The 23,492-nt window shown below is 49.4% G+C and overlaps 1 long non-coding RNA gene across 8 annotated transcripts in view; it reads left to right on the forward strand.

Annotated features, from left to right (window-relative positions):
• The first annotated feature begins 19,210 nt into the window (after window positions 1–19,210).
• The window catches only part of LOC128109702 (uncharacterized), a 29,814-nt gene continuing 25,532 nt past the window's right edge, over window positions 19,211–23,492 (forward strand). For 3 of the 8 annotated variants that reach the window (XR_008217899.1, XR_008217901.1, XR_008217900.1), the window contains exons 1-3: window positions 20,799–20,908; window positions 21,574–23,158; window positions 23,312–23,443. This is a non-coding gene — a long non-coding RNA (uncharacterized LOC128109702). Of the gene's footprint in view, window positions 19,461–20,117; window positions 20,215–20,791; window positions 20,909–21,573; window positions 23,159–23,311; window positions 23,444–23,492 lie in introns of those variants that run through there. The other 5 variants (XR_008217903.1, XR_008217906.1, XR_008217904.1 and 2 more) reach the window with 5 other exon arrangements.

Raw genomic sequence — 23,492 nt, forward strand, 5'->3', positions numbered from 1 at the left:
GTCTGAACTGGGAGTTCACTGGCAAAGAAGAAGCAATCGCTCAGGGTGCCCATACACATATGTGCCTCCTCACCCATCAGACGCAGGCCACATCTTGTTCTCTCTTGCTTGTGCATCCAACCAAAGGCATGTCCACGGGGCACAGAACGGCTGCTTGCCTGTGTGTGGGCTGTACACCCAAGCCTTTGCATCTACGATATCGTTTCTAGCCCTACTGGCAGTCTCAAAAGGTACTCATTACTGTCTTTGTTTCACGGTTGAGGAAATTAAAGATTGAGTGACTTGCTCAAGGTTATACGTCTGGTTAATGACAGCCAGCATTCAAGGGGCAAGTCAGACCCATCCCAGAGCCTATGTGCTTTTCTACCCCTGTGCCATACTATGCCACACATTTCCATTCTAGACTGTACGACACACGGAGACATCCGTACACACTTAGACACAACCTATAAACTGTTAATCACACCCCCGTGCCGCACACCCACCAGCATTGTGCAACAGTGCCACCCATAGCTTTCGCATGGAACCTTATGGCTTTCAAGTACAAACATGCACGATCAGCTGGCTCACACAACATCTCTTCATTGACTGATACATTCCCACACCTTCCTCAGCACACACACTCGCTCACGTCGATATGCTTATGAGAGGCAGGCTAACGTAACCTCACAGGTTATTGTGAACTGTATCCTGGGAAGAATGGGATTGTCACAGTTTCCCCACCTATTAATAGAGTTTCAAAAATACTCCCATACCTAGCCAGGCGTGGTGGGGTACACCTGTAATCCTAGCAGTCAGAAGACTGAGCCCGGAGGACTGTAAGGAGTTTGAAGTCAATCTGGGCTACACAGTGAGAGCCAGGCCAGCTATAACTACACTACCAACAAGAGCCTGTCTCCAACAAATCAACAAATAAACCCCAAACGAACTCCATACCTCATGTCATGCTTCTTGGTCCCTCTCTGCCCCAGGATGCAGAGGCTTGTGTGCAGAAGAAACGAAGTCTCAAAGAAGACCAAGATCCCTTCCCTACTTCCTATCATTTAGTCCTTCCTTTTTTACTTCCTAATCCCATCGATTCCTTTTTGTTTGCTTTGTGTTTTGGGGACAGAGTCTCATGTATTCCAGGCTCACGAAGTAGCTGAGGCTGGCCTTGATCCTCCTATCCCTACTGCCTAATTGCCGGGATCATAGGCATGTATGACCACTGCTAACATATTTCGCTGTTTCTCAATACCTCATCTACGTCCTGTTTATGAGGTAGGGAGAAGTAAAAGTAAAGGAATTATTTAGAGTAGCTGGGCTCAGAACCCGCGAGTTTCCTCTTTGTAGAAGAGATCATCGGCCACCTGTCTAATGTGGGAACAAGATCCATAATCAGCCCGTGCCCATGTTGGTACCTTTCCTCCTGAGACCCACCCAATTGTAAAGTACGGGGAGAATCGAGAATCACCCTCTGCTGAAAGAAACCAAGAATAATTTCCTAGACAGTTCTTCCTGGGGTTCTAGCTCTCGCACATGAGGCACTTAGAAGACACCAAAGGTGACATCACTCCCCTCTGTCCCCAGACCTCCAGCTCCTCTGGTCTCTCTCCTATGCCTAGGCAATTCACTGAAAGACAGAGAGTATCTTATTAGATGTGGTAGGTCCTACCAAAATGTCAGCTTCAGGAGCCCACATTAGTTGTTGGGGCAGACACGGGAAAGGAAGGGAGAGGAGTCAGCTGGCCAGAGCCTCTGAGTTAATGGCTTGTCAGGCTCCCTGCCGGATGGCAACAGTTTGACATTTCAGTGTCCAAGGCAGTGGCAGTGGCATCTTTATCATGAGGACGCCCGTCTCTGAAATGGCTCTTTAAACATATGAAAGTGTATTTCCGGCTTTCAGCAGTGGCAGTAGGTGGAGGAGGCATCGCCTAACTGTTTGGTAAACTTGTCATGGGGGAATAACGGTTTAGCCCTAGGTGTGGTCCTAGGAAAGGAGAAGTGTACTTTGGCTGTGTCTGGCCTATGGGGACTGTGGATGATGCCTGGTCATAGCTGGCTAGTACGAGAAAAGCAAGATCCTCTCCTAAAGCCCTCTGGGCTACATGGAGACAGGCTGTGGGCGTGGTGGAAGAGCTGCTGTTAGGGAAAGAGGCTCTGCTGTCCCCACCCCAGGCTGGCGGGCCAGGATGCTGATGTCTACAGGGGATGTAGGTCCTTCTCTTGAAGCGGGGCTCTCTCTTGGCTAGGCTTGTGGGCTGAGAGAAAAGGACCCCACCTCTTCCTCTCCTTCTTACTTCTTTTCCAGTTGACTCTGGAGGAAGCCCCAGCCTGAGTTCTGTGGCTGACCCAGCCACTGAAGCCTGAGTTCTGTGACTGACCCAGCCACTGCAGCCTGAGTTCTGTGGCTGACCCAGCCACTGCAGCCTGAGTTCTGTGGCTGACCCAGCCACTGGAGCCTGAATTCTGTGACTGACCCAGCCACTGGAGCCTGACTTCTGTGACTGACCCAGCCACTGCAGCCTGAGTTCTGTGACTGACCCAGCCACTGCAGCCTGAGTTCTGTGGCTGACCCAGCCACTGGGGCCTGAGTTCTGTGGCTGACCCAGCCTCTGCAGCCTGTGTTTTCTAGAAACCTAGAAGCCTTGGTGTCTTATTTCTTCCAGCTGCAGGTTTGAGGTCTAGAATGGATAAAAATAAATCTACCCATAAAAATAACCACTAGATGTGGGAAAGTGGAGTGGCCTCTCTGGGGCAAAGGGTGGAGCACTGCCCTCACTGTTTGTAGTCGGGCTGTTCTCATCCCTCAGCTGAAGAGAATGGAGCTAATGATCTCACCCTAGGAGCTTCACAGAATGTTACTTTGCCTCTTGAGAGCTCAGTCTTGGGTTCCCCCAGACCCCCTCGTCATTCCTCTGCATCTCTTGAACGCAGACTATATCACTGCTATTTGGGTATCTGTGGTAACCATCCTCCCTACACCCAGATCCAGGGTTCTTCTTCTTAGAAAGAAAAATCTATCTACAATTCAGTATTTAGTTCTTTGTGTCTCTCTGTGCGTGTAAGAGAGAGAATTGTAAGTGCACAGGTGTGCAGGGGTGCACACACACAGAGGTCGGAGGAGAGTGTCTGGTATCTTCCTCATTCTCTGCCTAACTCCTCCAAGGCAGGGCCCTCCCTAGACCTGGCACTCACATCTTTGGCTAGGCTGGCAGCTGGCAAGCTTTACGGAGCCTGTCTCCATTACCCCAGCACTGGGGTTACAGGGTGATGCAAGACTACATCTGACTTGTTATGTGGGTGCTGGGGTGGGAACTGGGGGATCAGGGTCGCACAGGAAGTATTCTTAATCACCGAGTCATCTCTCCAGCATCAAGGCTGCTTCAAGATGTTCTTTCTTCTCAACGTTAACATGAGAGCTGTCATTTCGTTAGTGTCCCTCATGAGCCACACTTAGCCAATCACATTCTTCCCCGAGACTTTTAAAATTACCTTTATTTGTGTGTATGTGCATGGGCACATGTGTGCCCCAGTGCATGTGTGGAGGCCAGAGGACAACTTATAAGACTCTGCTTTCTCCCGCCGTCGTGTGGGACTCGAAATGAATTCAGGTGTCAGGCTTGGCAACAAGAGCCCTTACCCACTCAACCATTTTGCTGGCTTTCTTCCCTGAGATGTTTGAATGTAAGATCAAAAGAAAGCGAGAACAAGGCTCAATTCATCAGTGAACATGGCGCATCACCAGACTCTGGGAGTGTCAGGAGGCCTTGTTCCCTGTCATGTGGAAGAAGCCCACCAATAGGAAGAGAAACAGTCACATGCGGAGAGAGGCAAAGAAGAAAACTGAAGAGTGAGTGCTGACCTCACCACAGCCCTCAGAAATCAGAGCTGGATGGTAGTGGTGCATGCATGCCTTTGATCCCAGCACCTGGGGGTGGGAGGGGTGAGGGGGTGGGAGGCAGAGGCTGGTGGATCTCTGGGATCCAGGCCAGCCTGGTCTGTGGAGTTCCAGGACAGCCGGGGCCACACAGAGAAACCCTGTCTCAAAAACAAAAACAAAAACAAAAAAAAACAAAAACAAAACAAAACAAAAAAGCAGCCGGGCGGTGGTGGCGCACGCCTTTAATCCCAGCACTCGGGAGGCAGAGCCAGGCGGATCTCTGTGAGTTCGAGGCCAGCCTGGGCTACCAAGTGAGTTCCAGGAAAGGCGCAAAGCTACACAGTGAAACCCTGTCTCGAAAAAACAAAAAAACAAAAAAAAAAACCAAAACAAAACAAAACAAAAAAAAAAAAACTGAAAAAAAAAAAAAAGCAAAATCAGAGGCAGGAGGATCATGAGTTCAAGGCTAGCCTAGACTACATGACAAATTCAAAGTCAGCCAGAACCATGGAAACCTCATCTCAAAAATAAACAAAACAAAACCCAACAACATACACAAAAGGAGATGTGAGGCTACTGAGTCAGTGGTATCTCCGCACTATCACACCCTTCCTTTCCTACAGATAAGTTCCATGACTTACTGTCCAAACGCAGTTATGGGAAACTGAGATGTTTAGTCATTTGTACTAATACAGAAACACAATCTGAAAACCCTTTGAGGCGGCTCCTCCATTTTGATACACCCGTTCACCACATTTATTCCTTCAGTGAGTGTTATTGAATACCTCCAGCCCAACGGAGACACACACACAGTGAATGCATACTGTTTCAGCATCTAGTGGACCCAGAGACGACAGAGGGAGGGAAGATGTGTTTGTGGCATGAACAGTTACAGTAGAGGAGGCTATGGTTGTTTTTTAAAATACATTTACTGGGTGTGTATTATGTGTTGGGTGGACCATGAGAACACTTGCATGGAAATCCCAAGGATTAATTTGCTTTTGATGGGAATACTGGATAGGGGCAGGGACGGAGACTTTAGAAGTATACAGAAAAGCTTTAGGCTGTTTGGGGTAGGACTAGGGCGAGGCAGGGCAGTGAAGGTGGCAAGGAACACAGGTTCTAAAGGAGAAAGAACAGAGTGAAGGATGAGGAGACCGTTTGTGTCTAGTGTACAACAGACCCTGAGCAGCATCAGTGTGTCTCTGTCTGACCTACAGACTATGATAGCAGTTATGTAGGGTGGATGGGCACCCACAAGGCACAGTGTTAACTACTGGGCATTTTCATAGAGCAAAGTTACATATGTTTTGGACTGAGTTCCCTCATTGGGCCTTAACAGACCAGATCGAAAAATCAAAATGGAGTCACCCACGCTAAAGTTCCGAGTTGCCAACAACTCAATCATTGCCAGACCCTCTAAAGAAATCAAGGGAGAGGCTGGGTGTGCTGTACATACACCAGGCATTAGGGGTGGGGGCAGGAGAATCAGGAGTTCAAGATCATCGTTTGCTATACACTAAATTCAAGGCCAGCCTGGCTACATGAGACCTTCTCTCAAAAACATAGAGAGGCAATGCCAATGCGATGGTAATTAAGTAATTTTAGGTGCTTTAATTTTGTCCTAGCTAGAGTTACTATTGCTGTGGTGAAACACCATGACCAAAAACATGTTGGGGAGGAAAGGATTTATTTAACTTACCCTTCCACGCCTGTAGTCAGTCCATCACTGAAGGAAGTCAGGACAGGAACTCAAACAGGGCAGGAGCCTGGAGGCAGGAGCTGATGCAGAGGCCATAGAGGGGTGTTGCTTACTGGCTTGCTCCCCATGGCTTGCTCAGCATGCTTTCTTAAAGAGCCCAGGACTAACAGCCCAGGGGTGGTCCCACCCACAATGGGCTAGGTGGGCCCTCCCCCATGAATCACTAATTAATAAAATGCCCTATAGGCAGATCTTATGGAGGCATTTTCTTGATTGAGGCTCCCTCCTTTAAGACGACTCTAGTTTGTGTCGAGTTGAAATAAGACTAGCCAGCACAAATCTTTCTGTGAACAAGTTAACTAATGAGTTATTCTTCTGTTGTTCTGTCTCTGTTTGCTGACTGGCAAGCAAGGTAACTTTGGAAATTTTCTTCCTCTTTGTTTTGACTTTTGTCAGTCTTTCCATGCCTATAAAACTCACCTCCTCGGGATAGATTGGTGGAACATTTATTTTACTTTACAGAATGAAACGTTGCCCGATTCTGGAATTGAAAATAAAGTCAATCAGAATCTTTCAGCTTGCCTCTGATCTAGTTGCAGAGACACTACAGGTAAAATCAGGATGAAGTTTTTGGTTAAGTCTAAAACTTAGCCCCAGTTGAAAAGCTCTGAGAAAGTTTTATTCAGGAGAAATGGGAAGGAGACCGGAAATTCCCAAGGAGCTTCCTTAGACCTGCCTGCTCCTCCTGCTCAACTTGGAAATTCTTCTTGCTTTGGTTTTTGCTCCCACTATGAGGCCCTGGCTGGCCTGGAATGAACAGAAGCAGTCTTCCTGCTTCGGCTTCTTGGGTGATGGGATTCCAGGTATTCACCAGGATACCCAGCCTAACGCTTTGCTTTTCATTCTACTGTCCTGTAGAATGAACCCGGTGCAGGCTGGAGACAGGACAGTGTTTAACCAGGTGTCACTAACCTATGTCCTGTGTCTGTTCTTTCCATACATCGTCAGAGCAAAGGGATTTGATGAGGAAGAAACCAGGACTGGAAGACCGCTCAAGATGTTAACTTAACTTCAGCCAGGTCCAAAAGGTTGACACCAGTGAGCATCAGCTAGAAGCCTAGAAAATGCTGGGCACACACACCACGCATAAACCTCCGAGCTTGGCCTGAGCCAAGATGGCAGGAGTCAAGGAAAGGCTGTACAACTAGATGGGAACTCAGATAACCAGAGTGCACCCTCCAAGCCATCTTCATTCATCAACAAAACAAGTCCATGTGAAGATGGCTTCAGGACCCAAGTAGGGAAGGCTGTACTCATGGAAGACAACAGTGGCTTCTGCTTATGGGCAAAGACTATAAGGATGGGCAGTTCTGGTAGTGTTCATATGAGAAATGAGCGAAGAGCAGCGGCTGCAGCTTCCAGATAGGCGGCTTCACCACTGGCATCTTGCTGGGTCCTCCACAGGGGGCCTGGCTTCCAGCTTGCCCTTTAGCATGTGTGGGTGGCCATCTATACTCCACCACAAGCAACAATTTCATTTTCCCACTTCCTGGGATTCCTGTGGAGAGAATTGGAGGGGGCAGCCTCTACTGAGATCATTAAAAAGCAAGTGTGTCTCAACAAGGGTGGGATGTGGAATTCAAGCAAAGGACATTTCCTCTGCTGGCTTAAAGAGCTGGTATAAGAGAACCACCTAGAGCAGTGGTTCTCAACCTTCCTAATGCTGCAACCCTTTAATACAGTTCTATTGGTGAAATTATTAAGGCCACTCCACGTAGTTAAAAGGAAGATTTATTTAGTGGGTAACTTACAAATGAAGGGATAGGTAGGTTGCGGGGTCTGGGGAAGGTGTATCACAGTCCAGCGGTGTTCTCTGGAGCTCTGCTTGGTCCACCTCCACCGTCCAGGGTCCAGGAACAGGGCAAGCTGCTCATCCAGATCTCGGGTCTCCACGGTCCTCCCTTGGCCACACCTTGTAGGCGTGACAGTTGCCGAAGTCTCAATGGGGGTTGGAACTTCCAGATCAAAGCTGGAATGGCTACCCACTACAAGTTCCTCAAACCATGGTGACCCCCAACCGTATAATTATTTTCCTTACTACTTTATAATTGTGATTTTGCTACTGTTATGAACAGTAATATGAATACCTGTGTTTTCCGATGGTCTTAGGGGACCCCTCAATAGGTTTTGACCCACAGGTTGAGAAACTCTGACCTAGACAGAGTCATCTGGAAGCCCTCTGGGGCTCATTGTGTTTGCTGGCTTTTCTCCTTTTGGTTACATTGCTGGTTTCATGCTCTGATTTTGGTAGTGTTGAAGTGGGTGTGCCAAGTCCCACTTTACTGGGATCAGTGTCCTGATAGATAAATACCGGCAGGGGATAGAGCTGGTCAGGGTGGGGGTAGGGGGTGGGGGTGGGGTAGATTTCACAGGAGAATCCTGAGCTGGGCCATGTGTTCTGGAAGGGAAGGAATTGTCTTTTTCTTTCTCTGATGCCAGTGGTAGCACATCTAAGACATTTGGTGCATCTGTGGAATAAAGACAGACTTTAGTTTCTTTTTATTGATAGGTTTATCTGTTTTGCAAGTTTCAGACTTGTGATGCAGTCTAGTCTGGCTTCTAACTTGTAATACCCCTGTCTTCACCTCCCGAGCTGGCTTTACAGGGATGTGTCACCATGCCAGGCTTGGAAGACCTAAGAGGTAAGGGGCAGGGGTATCTTTCTGAGTCAAGGCCTGGGATGATATGCAGATTTGTTCGATTTTCTTGGGAAATATTGCTGTTAGAATTTCATTCTGGTTCAATTGTTCTGGAAGCTCCATTGGTTCGGTTTTAATTTCACTTTGAACTCATTAACTCGGTTTTTGCTTTGTTGGCTCTCTCCTCCTCAAAACTCTAGTTTGGTTCATGATTTGTTTTTCTAACAAAATATTTGTCTCTCATTTGTTTTAGACTGCAGCAAATTAGTGCCATTTAAAAATAGTTTTTGTTTAATGGCTGTGATCAGTAGAGCTAAGGAAGTGATGCGTAGGGGAGGGAACATGTGACGAGGAGTTTGCATTTAATTTTTAATCCTAATTAGTGTCAGCAACGCCCTACGTGCTCATTAAGTCTCAAATGAAGATCAAAGGGAGCCCAGGGGAAGCTTCCTTCCGGCTCCCATGCTAGACAGGAAGCATTTGCTACCTGTCCTCCATCACACTCTGACCCAGAGACTTGAAGAGACGTCTGTGTTCTTTGTAGTTTGCAAAGGGTTTCTTCCTTCTTCCCTCCCTCTCTTCCTCCCTCCCTCATTTCCATCTTTGTATGTATGACATGCATGCACATGTGTGTGTGTGCATGTATTCATGTGTGAGTATGGACACTCTTGTGCCACAGCACACAAGTAGAGGTCCGAGGAGTGCCTCTGGTGCCCTGCCCCCACACCACCTTCCGTCTTAATTGAGATAGGGCCTCCTTGTTCTTTGGCTGTTGAGTATGCAGGCTGGCTGGCCCACAAACTTCTGGATGGGCTCCTGTTTTGCTTTGTGTGTTTCATTTGTTTGTTTGTTTTAGACGCATTTATTTTATTTTTTGTGTGTGAGTGTTTTACTTGCATATATGTCGTGCACAATATGCATGCCTAGAGTCCCAGAAAGTCAGAAGAGGTTGTGGGATCTCCTCAAACTGGAGTTAAGAGTTAAGGATGGTTGTGACCCACCATGTGCTGTTTATTTATATAGTTGGTTTTGGCTTTCATTGAGACATGGTTTTGCTCTGAAGCCTAGGTGCCCTCCAGTTCCTAATCTTCCTGACTCAGCCCCCTGAGTGCTGGTATTGCAGGTGGGCTGCCCACCTGCCCAGCTAGCATGGATAATCTCTAGACAGAAATTTAATCCTTGGAGTTCTAGACGCTGGGAAGTCATGGTGTTTACAGACTCGGTGTCTGGTGGGCACCCACTCTGACTTCTGAGATGGTTCCTGCTTGCTGTCATCACACGAGTGCCCTCAGTGACGGACATTGAACCCAGGGCCAGATACGTGCCAGGCCCTGCTCCCACTCAGCGCCAATCTCATCCCAGGCTCTGTCTTTAATCAGGGCACCAGTCACCTCCTGGGCTCCAGTTCCTATTACACTAGAGATTGGGTGTAGGTTTGGGAGGAAAACAGACATTCAGACAGTAGTTTCTCACATGAACAGAAATACTTAAAACAAAAAACTCAAGCTTATCACTTCCTGCCTGCTGCCTGCTCATCTCTGCCCTCAACTCCTCTGGGTATCTGCTAACCTTTGGGGGATGGAGGTATCCTGAGCTGGTGGGAAATTACTCGGTCCCTACCTCGACTCAAATCAGAATTAAACTACATGTGGCTCACCAATTGAAGACTCCTTGCAGAGAGAGAACAATTCCCACTTTGTTTTAAGAGACGATCTCATGCAGCCCAAACTGACTTCCAACTCTCTATGTTGTTGAGGATGACCTTAACCTCCAGATCTTCCTGCTGCCTCCTCCGAAGCACTGAAATTCCAGACATGTGCTATCAGGCCCAGCCTGAGGGAGGCAAATTTTTTAGAGGGTCTACCAGGTATGCCCAACCTTCAGCCACAGGCTACACACAGAGCATGTCATAAAGGACAGGCACGAATGCATCCCAATCCAAGATCCTAAACTTACTTAAAACATTATGAAATCTCTCTCTCCTAACTCAAGCGTGTGGCTCTGCAGCATGGACTTCACAGATGACACTGTGTCACCGTGTCCAAACACTGGGCACACCTGACTCCCTTTGTGTTTTTCATTGCAGATTCATCCAAGAACCTGCCAGAAACAAGAGGGCACTCATAACCCTTCTGTAGGCTTTCCCCCTTCTCTAGACTTCCCTCAGTGGCCTGGGGTCTACTTCAGAGACATCTTCATCTCTTAGAGGTGCATGTGGCAGTGAGAGAGTGCCCCAAAGCCACAGAGGCAAGGACTGATTGCTCTGGTGGCTTGCTCCTACCAGGTATCCTCACCACCGGCCTCCTTGCTGTGTTCTGGGTTTGGTGGTTGGGAACGGGGAGAAAGTTGTAGAAAGAAGACGTTAATTTTATTTGAGCCTGTGGAGGAATATGGTTTACCTGAGGAATGTAGATGGCTACAGGGCTCTGCTCCTGGTTTGCTGAGTATCCTTTGACAAAGTGGTCAGCTCCCCAGGGCCTCTCTGGCTGGGTTCCCCTACCTGTGGCACCACAGAAAGGGAGGGGGATGTCCTGGGCTACCTTTTCTGGTAGTGTGAGACTTGACTAATTAGCTTGAGGGAAAGTCAAGGGCAGTGCCTTGAGCCAGCATCGTTGGGATTGGTTACAAGCACAGGCCCAGATTCTGAACCTGCAGGCTCCTCTGGGAAGAAGAGACCTTCAGCTGCCCTTTATTTCTTTCCCTTCACTCTCCAGGCAGCGTCCTTGACATTACTGAACAGTACCTGATTGTGGATCAGGAGACATTTCTGGAAAACATGATTTTTAATAGCTCTGTGTGGCCATACTTTTCCCACAGACAACAACTCGACCTTGCTCTGTGAGGTGTAGACTTCTATTCCTATATTTTGCATTGAACATAAAGGCTTCCAGTGGTCCATCCTGCCTGGATCACTGGCTTTAGGGTCAGAGGACAGAATTCACTCCAAGTGGCCATAGGTATCGGGCTGTAACTTCTGCTCATAACTACCAGGTGCCGAGCACCACATGATCTCCAATGAGCTTCTCGTGAAATAGGGCTGAGGAACAGCAGTGAATTAACTACAGTACAGATCTGCTTGGTTGAGAGTTCTGTAAGACTCGGCTCCTCTGTGAAGCTTTCCTTAAGTCCTCTTGCATGGGATCCTCAGGGATTCCAGAGTGTTCCAGACTTCCCTCTGTGAAGGTACTCAGTGTTCACTGTGATGCACGGCTGTTTATTAGCTTGGTTCCACTGGGCCTCAGTTTCCTTGAAGGCGAATATATCTCAGGCTCTTCTGTCCTCTCGGCGGCTGGTATGGTGCACTAAGAAGAAAGCACGGGAATTAGGGCAGTAAGAATGAAAGAATGAGACAACGTGGAATGAATGTGAAGGCTGCTGGCACTGGAAGTAGGGGGCTAGTTATAAGAAAGAGCACCCCAACAGTTCCCAAGGCAGAGGTCTTTAAGAAGGAGCATCATGCCACCTGCTTGGCTTGAACTGACCTGGGCAGAGCCATGAACGGCTCTCAAAGAAGTGACAAGTGTGTATGGTTCTTTCTAGGAACAGACCCTCTTCTCCCATCTGTTTTTGAATCTGTCTGTAGCAAGAAAAATGTTGAAGTAGAGAATCTTAAGTGCACCCCAGCACTGGCCCAAGTGTCTAGTGCTGTACTACAGGTCTTGGTTATGTCCTTGTATTTGAGGCCCATATTGAGGGTACCAGTATCCTTGTTTTATAGATGAAGAGACTAAAGGCCAGAATGGTCCAGCCGTTTAGTCAAGTTCATTCAGCTGTATGTGTGCTGCCACTCAGTTTCCAGTCTGTTTTTGTTTCTTGGGTGTTTTTTCTTTTTTAACTCTGAAGCCTTTTCGTTCTTTTCTGAAGACTGTAGTCCTGACGTTCACGATTCCTGGGCATCTGACTCCTCCGTTCCTATCACCTCCTGTCTTCTCTTACACTTAACCCAAGTTTCCTGACTAGAGATCCCCAAACACTTTTATCACTGGGTCCAGCCTCTTGATGGAGAAGCTCAGCCCCCGAGAGGTAATCCCCAGCACCTGTGATGGGGTGCCATGGCCTTCCGCAGCCACGTGTCCAGTTCCATCTCCTGGATTCCTATTCTCTCCACTCAGTTTGTGGCCAGGGAGATTTCTCTTGCCTTCTTCGACAACACCAGAGGCAAACTGTCTTCTGCTTGGACACCAAAATCACCTTGGCTTTCATCACGGCTGTTTGTGTCAGGGCCTCATTATGTAGCCCAGGCTGGCCTTGAACTCACTACCCTCCTGCCTCAACCTCCAGAGTCCTATGATTGCAGAAGTGTGACCCCATGCCCAGTGATCACAAGCGCCTTAATCCAAGTGATCGGGGCTCTCTCTGATTTTTGAAAACTAGAATTTTCCAAGTAGGTTCCGCCTCTTTTGAACACCCAGGAGAAAGGAGATTTCATTGGCTAACTGTTATTCATTTTTCTTGAGTTCACAAGTTAGTCAAGTGCCCTGGGAGTACTTCTGTCAGTGTTCTGATGTCATGCCAGCCCTCTCTCTTTTTGAGACAGGGTATGTAGACCAGGCTGGTCTTGAACTCATAGAGGTCCACCAGCCTCTGCCTCCTCCTGAGTGCTGGAACTAAAGGCGTGGGCTACCATGTCTGGCTTATGCAGCAGTCAAGACCGAGAAACAAAAGTGGATCAGGCTGATCTCTGGCTGGCCATGGACAGGTTAAGTCTTCCATCACAATACCTGGAAGGATGAGGCGAGAGGACCGTGAATTGGAGGTCTATCTTGACTAATGGTAAGATCCTGTCTCAAATTAAATATATATATATATATATATATATATATATATATATATATGTATATATACATATATATGTATATATACACACACACATATATATATATATGAGAGAGAGAGAGAGAGAGAGAGAGAGAGAGAGAGAGAGAGAGAGAACACTCTTGTTACTCCCCATTTGTTAAGGAAGGAAAGCCGAGATTGAGAACTCAGGCCCCAAAGCTCTGTCAGGATTTGAACCAGCATGTTGTCAAATACTTGCTTTCCTCCTCTGCCATTCTGCCCACCCCATCCCACCCACCACCTCAGCCAGTCCCTCCTTCCTGTGCCTCCTGGTGACTCATTCTTTCTTGGCAGATGCTGTGGTTTGCAGACATTGTGGGTTTTGATAACTCGGTAAATGAAGTCATCATGTTGTTGTTCTCGGCGTCCTTGTAGCGGCTGGTTCTCTGGCCACCCACCGGCCCTATTCCCCGTGCCGCCCGCCCGCCGCCGAGAGTCCCCTGGACTGTGTGGGAAACATGGCTTCTGGGTTGCACACTGTCTTTGAAAGAGTGTGGGTTCCCCGGAGACCAAGCAGAAGCCTCCCTAAGCCTCTGCTCTGTGTCATCTGTGTCTTAAGCGTCAGGAACCAGCGTGCTCACTGCAGGCTGAGTTCTCCACCTTCTCAGGGTTCCCACACTCGGTTCCGAGGCCAACTTCACCTTCTTCTTCCTCTGAGACCTTAAGCCTGATGTGGCAATCCTCGGTCTCAAAGCCCTTCCTTTGATCTTTTCCTCAGCCCCCTTGGTGCCTTGTCTGTGGGATGCATGAAGTGACCAGCACCAGTCTCCCGGAATTCCCTTGGTGGGTGTGCAATTAGCCTCCACCTTGTGCCCCTTGTGAGAGGAGACTGTAGAGGGACGTGAGACTGAGTAAAGAGGCGTGTGAAAGAGGAAGAGGTGAGAAATACTGCACAGATTCTCCAGGCCAGGCACAGAGCCTTGCCTCTAGCTTTCAATTTAATCACAGTACTCTATCAGTACTCTTGACCTCGTTGCCATGGCGACACAGGTACTCAGCAAGGCCAAAGTGGCCTGCCCATCAAGGGCAAATCTGGGACTTGCTCTTGGCCAGTTTGATTCTGAAGTTTCGATTGCACTTTATCCTGTCGGTGACAGGGAATCATTGGAAGTGTCTTAGCAGGAAACTGGGAGACTAAAGCCTTGCTGAAGGGAGACTGCTGAGAGCAGGGAGTGGAACGGATGGGTGAGAAGGGAGTCCAAAGCGGTGAGGACAGTGAAGGGGGCCACAGTGTCCACTGGAGTCTTGACCGGGAAGAGAGAAGAAGCAGAAAGACAGTGACAAGACAGCCTTTGCCCAGAATGTCCTTCCTTACGCTGTCATTGAGGGCTCTGCCAGGGTGTCTGGACTATGCCAGGGGTGATGCCAATTGCCACTATACATAGGGCACTCACTCAGGGGCAGTATGGATGGGAAAGCTGGCAGCAGGGGTGGGGATGGGGACTTCTGAACTCTTTCAGCAGGGCTGGACTAGGCTGCCTTCTCCCGCTGGGGACCAGGCTCAGGCCACCACATGGAGTGTGCTCAATACATAGTAAATGGCTGTGGTAAGCTATGAAGTGGCTCTGGAATAGAGCTGAGCCACCACTGTTTATGAGTGCCTCTTGTCCTGTGCTGGCATGGCAGACTGGGTGACTCCTCCTTTCCTGATGGGGAAACTGAGGCTCCGGGGCTCCAGGGCTTCTTTCCCACGGTTGCCTGGAAGGCCAGAGGGCGGGGTTCAGATGGAAAGCCTCAGTTCCAGCTCTGACAGCTCTCTGAAGCTCTTCTGTCTTTGGTGTCGGAGAAATGAGGGGAGTAATGATAAGCTTCCAGGAGTGGGGCAGCTCACAGTTTACAAAACTGCTTCCCATCCATTATCCCATTTGGTCCTCGTAGCAATGTGTTATTATTATTATTATTATTATTATTATTATTATTATTATTATTACTCCCATTTTGCAGTTGGGGAAACTGAGGCCCAATTATTTGAGGTTGTGGTCATTCAACCATGAGTAATAGAACTAGAATTCCAGATGAGGGATTCCTCCTTCATCCTCCCCCCCTTTCTTTCTTTTTGGAGACAAGTCTCACTCTATAGGACAGACTAGCTTTGAACTCACGGCCATACAGGAGAGAGATAGCATTCCTGGCTTAGGACAAGGTTGACTCTAAGCCCACACTCTTTCCAGGAGGCCGTGGCAAAGGAAGCAAAGGAAAGCCAGAGCAACACAAGGGAGAGGCAGAGGGCTCCAAGGTGGGCGATGCGGCATGGCGGGCGCGGAGGGCTTCAGGTTAAACTTCATGAATGTTTCTAGGGAGCCACAGCAGATAGGGCTGTGGGGAAAGTTGTTTTATCTGCCTGGGAAGTTTTCACAGTTATTACTAGAGGGGGAATGCACAGGAGGAGCCTCTGGGACAGAACTCCCCATTTCTCACTTGTGGACCTTGGGAAGACAAAAAAAAAAAAAAAACCAGGAGAAAAGGGATAAGACTGACACGTTTGCACTTGTCTCTGAGACGCCCAGTAAATTCAATTGTATGGATAAATGGGTGGATGGAAGGATGGATGATGAGCGGATAGGTGGGTGAGTTAAGTGGAGGGTAGGATAGATGAGCAGGTGAGTGGAAGACTGATGGGTAAGTAGATGGAAGGATGGATGGGTGGGTGAGTGGGTAGATGAATGGGTGGGTGGGTGGGTGGATGGATGGGTGGGTGGATGGATGGATGGATGGGTAGATGGATGGGTGGGTTGGTGGATGGATGGATGGATGGATGGATGGATGGATGGATGGATGGGTAGATGGATGGGTGGGTTGGTGGATGGATGGATGGATGGATGGATGGATGGATAGATGGGTGGGTTGGTGGATGGATGGGTGGGTGTATGGATGATGGATAGGGGGTGGATGGGTGGATGGATGAATGGGTGGGTGAGTGGGTAGACTGATGGATGGGTGGATGAATGGATAGATAGGTAGGTGAGTAGATTGATGTTTGAGTGGAAAGGTGGATAACTGGGTGAGGTGGATGGATAGGTGGGTGAGTAGATATCTGGCTCTGGGTTTTTGTTAAGACCAATTACGATTTGTGCTACATGGGTGTGTAGATGGGTGGATGGAGGGAGGTTGAGTGAGTGGAAGAATGTTTGCAGGAATAAGATTTAGAAAAATTGTACATTGACTCAGGCAACATCTTTCCCACTCCAGGGTCCTCTTTATAATTCCCGAGGTTATCTTGTTCTTCTCGTTTTAGCCTTTTGCAGTATTTCATGTTATAAGTGACCTTCCTACCAAGAGGATGGCATCAGGACACAGCACACAGAGAGGCTGAGAAGTCCAAGATGGTAGATGAAGTCTGTCCAGTTCACCAGCATCTCTAAAGTCTTGCCTCCACTGAGTCAGGCTTCCTCAGACTCAGGCCCTGAAGAAGCTCGAACTGCCCCTGTTGGAGGGGACAGTCACCTTCCCATGGGGTGGTCAGTGTGGCTTTTGTGGCAGAGTGTGCCTAGAAGGACTCAAGAGCTACTAATGGTGTTTGTTCAAGGTCTATTTACTCTGCCTGCTGTTTGCCCAGCGTCCTTAGAAGCACTGCAATATGGATGCTCTCAAGCAACTGGGAAGGGTAGGGTAAGGCCAAAGAGTCAGGCATGATCCAAACTGGACTGTGTCTTCATTGCCTGCCCATCCCAGTTACCCCAGTAGAATCAGTAGTAGTTCTGACCTTAAGACTCTTAGCCTTCTTACATGTGAACTCACTGGAACTGGGTGTCACAACACTGGATTCTAGTTCTCACTCTGTTGAGAATGTCTGCCGTAGAGTACAGCACCAGCCTCTAGCAGGTACTAACTGCATGGCCGAGGAAGGAGTGAGCGAAAGAATGAATGAAATAGCTGGTTGTGACCTTGGCAAACCATTTCCCCATTCATAATCTTGGTTTCTACATCTACAGAGTTGGGATTATGGTGATCTCTCCCTTAGTCACCCTCAAACCCCTACGAGTAAATAAATGGATAATTATAAATGGTGGATAGGCACCAGAGTTCTAGGCCCAGACAGGTCAGGAACCACACACACCACAGCTGATGATAACTGTGAGGATCAAATGCAGTGGTATGTTGGGTAGGGTAGCACATACCTGTAACCTCAGCACTTGGAAGGCAGAGGCAGGAGAAGGATTAGTGGGGGTTCAAGGCTAGCCTGGGCTACATAGGAAATTCTCAGATATCCAGGGCTACTACATAACAAGAACTTGTCTCAGAACAAAATAAAAGGCAAAACTTACATTCAAACCACCTAGTTTAACTAACTAAAAAGTGTCCCTCAAATTTTAAATAAAATTTAAAATTTTTTAAAATTACATTTATTTTGTGTGTGTGTGTGTGTCTGTGTCTGTGTGTGTGTGTCAGTGTGCACATGCATGTGCCCATGTGAGTCTGTGTTTGTGCACGTATGTGTCTATCTGTGGATGGGAGCATGTGCATGTGTATGTGTGTGAGTCTATCTATGTGTGCATGTTTGTAGGTGAGAGGAGAGCTTGTAGGAGTCAGTTCTCTCCTTCCACCATGTGAGTAGAGTCCTAGAGGTTGAACTAAAGTTGTCAGATTTGGCAGCAAGCTCCTTTACCCACTGAGCCATTTTGCTGGTCCTGAGTGATTTTTTTTTTTTTTTTTTAAGATGCGGTTTTGCTGTGCTGGCCTGCCTGATTCAAACAGTCTTTTTGTTCCAACATCTCAAGTGGATGTGACTATAGGCTTAGCTGTGATTTCTTTTCTCCCTTGAGACAGGATCTTGCTAAGTAGCTTAGGATGGTCTTAGACTTGCAATCCCCTGTCTCAGCCTCCCAAGTGCTCAGACTGTAGGCATGTGACCACCTCGCTTAGCTTTGGATATGATTTTTATTGACGCTCTTCTTCTAGAAGTACTGATTTAACATGTAGGAGTGGCTGTAGGGCTGGGGCAATGGTTCGCTGGGTAAAGTGATGGCCATGTAGGCACAAGGACCTGGGTTCTGGTCCTCAGTACTCTTGGAGAAAGCCAGGTGGGGAAGTGCTCACCTGTGACATCAACATCAGGGCTGGGAAGACAGGAGGATCCTTGAGGCTTGCTGACTAGCCAGCCCAGTCAACTAGGGAGCATCAGGTTCAATGAGAGACTTGGCCTCAAGACATGAGGTAGAGGATGATTGAGGAAGACATCTGACGCTGATCTCTAGTCTCCATGTGCACCCACACATGTGTGCACATGAACATACCACACACACCCAAGGGACTGGGTTGTAGCTCAGCACCATGAAACACACACACACACACACACACACACACACACACACACACACACACACACACACACACTCACACAGAGCTGTGGTGCTGGGGATTACGATTCATAACATGCAGTGGGCTGGTGAGATTGCTTTGGAGGAAGGGTCTCCACGGTTGCATTAAGAACTTGGAGAACTGTCTGCTTCATCTCTGTGATTCTGACATCCCCTCACCTAGCCGGTCCTAACCTGCTGTGCCCTCCTGATTGTAGTAGGTCATGGGTTCCCTTTCCACTCCCATAATCGACCTGCAATGTCTTCTCCTAATGATCTCGCTGGGGAGAATTCTCTACAGTACTTGGGAGGTCCCTCCTCTGCCCAGTTTCAACCCAGGGCCTGGTGCTGGCAGAGTAAAAAAAAATGCCCCGTTTTATAGTCAGCCCCTTGGAGCCTCTCATGGAAATACTACAGACCCTTCAGACTAGACGCCAGCCTCAGTGGCAGCGGGCGCCGTTCTAAACCCCCAGCTTTGTGCTAAATATAGTGGCAGGAGGGAAGGTGGTGTGGATTTGGGGGGAATCTAAGCAGAGGGAGGGAGTCAGGGAGGAGAATGGGAGGGGGAAGAGGGGCGGGAGAAAGGAAAGAGACAGTGATGATGCGAGCGAGAGAAGTAAAGGAAGGCAGAAACGATGCCGAAGAGGTTGGAAGCAGTGTAGACGATGCAGGAAAGGAAGTCAGGCTGAATGAGGGGAGAGAGACAGAGAGAGAACATGCAGGCTGTGCGCCCAGCTAGAAGTGAAGCTCAGCACAGGTGTCAGTGGGGTGAGGACGCCCAGAGCGCAGAGGGAAGGATCCCAGGCCACGCCCCCATCTGGCTAGGCCACGCCCCCATCTGGCTTGCCAGCTGGGAGCCCTCTGTTGGAGTTTATATGCTGCAGCAATGGTTGACTGAAAACGACACAACTTTCCTGCCCCGAGTCTGTCCCCACACAGGGACCAAGGTTCAGCTTAGCTACCTCTGCAGACTGGACCCAGCCAGCTTCCTGCAGTCTGGGACCCAAATTGGATGGAGCTTTTCCGAGATGGTGGTGGTGATGGTCGCCATGGGAAGGGTCAAAGTAGGCCTGGCCGGAGCGAGAGTGGGATTATGGTAGAGCCTAGTGAGAAGGGCAGCCTGGAGGCACCTGAGAGAATCTGTTCTTGTGCCTTCAAGTACTTATCTCCTCTTGGCCTTGGGAGGCCTTGTCAGTCTGTTGAATTGAGCCAGAGGAGGCTGGCACTGTGAGTGGATGGTTCTGGGAAGCCAGAGGAACACTGTAGACAGTCACCTGGGAGGAGCAGCAGCACTTGGGGATTTCCAAGGCTTGGGCAACGCACTGTATTTCCATCTAAGACTTATGTGCAAAGGCAAGACATGCTTTCCCAGCAACTACCAGCCCTCCTTGGAGATAGAGACGGCTTGTATGTGATCAGGGCTCCTGGCTGGGCCAGTGAAGGACAGACCTGGGGCACTTGGGGTAGGGAGAAGGGGCTGGCAGCCTTCTCAGCTCTAAGTAGCGGTTCTCAGTAGCTGCTCGGGAAACGCTTGTGGGTGGTGATACAGAGCAAGAGGACTGAGCACCTGGGGAGAGAGGACAAGACTGGACCGCTCTCTTTTCTGTCTGTCTTATCCCTTTCCCCTTTCCTAGAGGCTGGGGTGAGGGTGGAGAGGGAAAAGGGAAACCTCCAGTTAGAGGACACGGGGAGATAAATGAGTCCTGTCGTCCTTTACCCAGGCGCCCCAAGAGCAGAAAAGTCCCTCTCCCACATGGGAAGAACAACTATTATTTATGAGCCTGTCTGAAGTGGAGCTCCACATGAGGAAGAACAGGGGTGAGTTTTCTTACAGGCACAGGAGGGCCTGCTGGGGAATTGAAGGGTCAAGGGACACCTTCCAGGATAGAGGAAAGAGGAAGAAATGAGATCTACTGCAGTGAGAAGTCTGAGCTGCCCAGTCCGGGAGGTGAGAGGAGAGGTCCTTGAGAGCAGGAAGGACTGGGGGTTTTCTGACACCTTTGTCCTCAGAGACGGACTATCATGCCTCTGCTAGTGCTGACCTGTCCAGAGTCCAGAGCCAGGAGGAGAGACGAAAGCCCCTGACCAGCAGACACACACCTGTAAAACCTGGGAATTTGTACTGGGCTAGGAGCCCTGCATAAGGGGGCTGGAAACAGGAATGTCCCCTCCCAGGTTTGGGTGTGAGAAAGCACCCCAGCTGTTCTGGGTTGGGGAGGGAACACTGAGCATTGAAGGCCTCCAGAGAAAGAGCCTGGGCAGAAAGGGGAGCATGCGGGGTGCGGGAGAGGAGTGGGAATGGGAAGGGGCAGAAGCGGCATTGGTTAGGGGGTGACATTTGAGATAGGGGTGGGGGTCCAGCCACAGCAAGGCAAGGCAGGGCAAGAGGTGAGGCTGCAGAGCTGCAGACAGGAAGTGCAAGCAACCCAGCTCCTGCCAGGTGGGGAAAGAGACGCACCAGGAAAGGAGGAGGAGGAGGGCCAGGCTCAGGAAAATGGGGAAAGAAGAGGAGGTAGGTGAGAAGGCCCAGCTGGCAAATGGAGCATGGGAGAGAATAGAGCGGCCTGGGGTCTGATGGGGAGGGAAGGGTGTGTGGGTGGGCAGCCATGACGGGAGAGCAGTTGAGCCAGCAAAGGGAAGAGTACTGCCCCCCCCCTTTCATTTCAATTGCTATCAATAATACATTCCCAAGGAGCCGCCTTTGACAGCAATTAAAAAAGCATTTATGCTCCCAGAGAGAAATCGGAATGATTCCCCCCACCGGCCTCCCCTCTCCAGCAACAGTCCCTCGTGATGATTTCCCTGGTGGTGTGTCCAAACTGGGGACACACGAGGGAGGGGAATGGAAAGGGGCCAAGGAATATTCTCTCCCTCTCCCTCTCCGAAGGCGGACTAGCTGAATGTTTTATACCAGGCTCCTCCAGAGTGTGGGTGGCTGTGGGGAGGTAGGGTATGCAGAGGCTGGGGATTTTAAATACACAACTAAAACCCTTTTCTGATTACCAAGCCTCGTGGAGCGGGGGTGGGGGGGTGGGGGGTGGGGGGTGGGGGGGCAGGACGCAGGCGGGGGGAGGGGGAGGCTGGGCCTCATCAACCTGCTGGTTGGAGAGGACTTTTGTTTCTCTTTGCTGAAGGGCCAAGAGTCTGGGAGGTTGAGCAGGGTACCGTTCATTTTAGACCTTTGCTGAGCCGCTGCAGTACATCAGGACCCACTGCTTGTGGTGAAGGTGCTTTACCACGGGACAGAGGCAGGTCAGCCCTGCGGGAGAAGGTTGTCAGACATGCAAGACCCTCTCAGAGAACTGGGTGGCTGTGCAGTTGGCGGTAAGGGGACACAGGGAGGCCAACAGACAGCCTGGGGTGGCGGTGTGGCTCATACCTGTGATCCTGGCACTTACGAGGCTGAGACAGAAGGATAGATAGCCTTGAGGAGGCTAACCTGGCCTTCAGAGGGAGACTGTTTCAAACAAAATGAAAAAAGTCCAATCCAGCAATAGTGGAGAAGAAAGGAGAGGAGGAAGGAATGGGGAGGGGTGGGGGCTGGGGCTGGGGAAAAGCTCCTGCTTGGGAATCCTGCCCGTTTGCTAGGAAGCCTTTCCTGAGGGTTTTGTGCCAGGCACTGCATAGGTAAAACTTCTCTACTCAACCCTTGCAAGGACCCCACAAGGGGCACACTCTTCCACCTACCAATGAGAAGCCAATGAAGAAAGAGCAAGTGTGTCGTTCACCAGGGGTGGCAGAGGGAAGCGCCAGCGCCAGGGTGGAAGCCTTCATCTACCCTCTCACTGTCCCATGCCACTTCACATGGAGTTGAGTTCCAGCAGCGATCTCCCATCTGGGATTCCACCTGAGGGTGACCTTCCATATCTGGGGAGCTGAGTGGTACCGTGCATGATTAGCAGGCATCAGTGAGGTCCTGGGTCCGGTCTCCAGCACCCTTTACCCTCCAAAAGGAAGGAGAGACTGAAGGCTGGCCTCGTGGCATGTGCCTGTAATTGTAGCACTCTTGGGCAGGAGGATCACGTTTGAGGCCAGCATGGGATCAAAAACACGGAACAACAGCAAATCCCCAAACAACCTTCGAAGGGGACTGGTTCCATGGATTTATAGACAATGGAATATCTGCCGGTTATCAAGAGAGATGAGAGCCCTTTGTGTCTGAAGACAGACTAATCCCTCAAACATATTGTTTAGTAAAAATAAGTGCAAGCACATAGCAATATGTATAATTTCCTGCCATCTGTGTGAAGGGGGAAAGAAGGAGCATTTCCATACAGTTACTATCTTGCATGATGTATCTTCTGCTTCTCAAAAGGGCCACTAGGCTTTGGGACACCAACTTGCAGTACTTGGGAGACAGCAGCAGGGTAAGTTCAAGGCCAGCCTGGGTCACTGAGTAAGTTCAAGGCCAACCTGGAACCTCAGAAAGACTGTCTCAAAATTAAAAAAACAAAACAAAGAAGGGCTAGAGCACACCACCATTATTTGCCTCAAGTGTCAAGGTACATTGTTTAACCCTTTGAGTCCCTTTGCCGTCTGTGATTGGGGGTTCCCCTTCCTTGTGGGTCTTTTGCTAAAAAAGAGGTTGACACAGGGTTTCGTAGATTACTGACACAGGGTTGTGTAGATTACGGAAAGGAGCTGGCCATGAGAAAGGCTGCTGTACAACGTCCTGGGTCTCAGGAGCATTGTGAGCACACCCCTGCCGCTAAGATCCACTGTTGTTGGAGTTGCATGGGTGAGGAGATGTGGAACTCACCAGGTAGGGAGCCCTGGTTTAGTGCCAAGCAGCCCTGACCTGTGCATGCCCCCCCCCCCCCCCGACCCCAGGAAACCCCAAGGTGCGTCCATGTCTGAGTAGAATTCTAGGCTTTCTCAGCCTCTTTTCTTCAAGCAGCTTCCCATTGTCCCCAAGGACCAGAGGCACTGCTGTTGGAGGAAGGCCACATCAGAGCAAACACGGGCTGAGCAGTGGCGGGGATACGTGGAGACCCGAGTCAGAAGAACATGGTCGAAACAGGGACCCCACATCTATTACTTTATGCCGGTGAGTCTCAATTTCCTGCCCTGCTGAATGGATACCCACCCATAAAGAC

This window comes from Peromyscus californicus, unplaced genomic scaffold, assembly GCF_007827085.1.
Source record: "Peromyscus californicus insignis strain IS unplaced genomic scaffold, ASM782708v3 Scaffold_14__1_contigs__length_90479793_seg_2, whole genome shotgun sequence".
NCBI classification, from domain to species: Eukaryota; Metazoa; Chordata; class Mammalia; order Rodentia; family Cricetidae; genus Peromyscus; species Peromyscus californicus.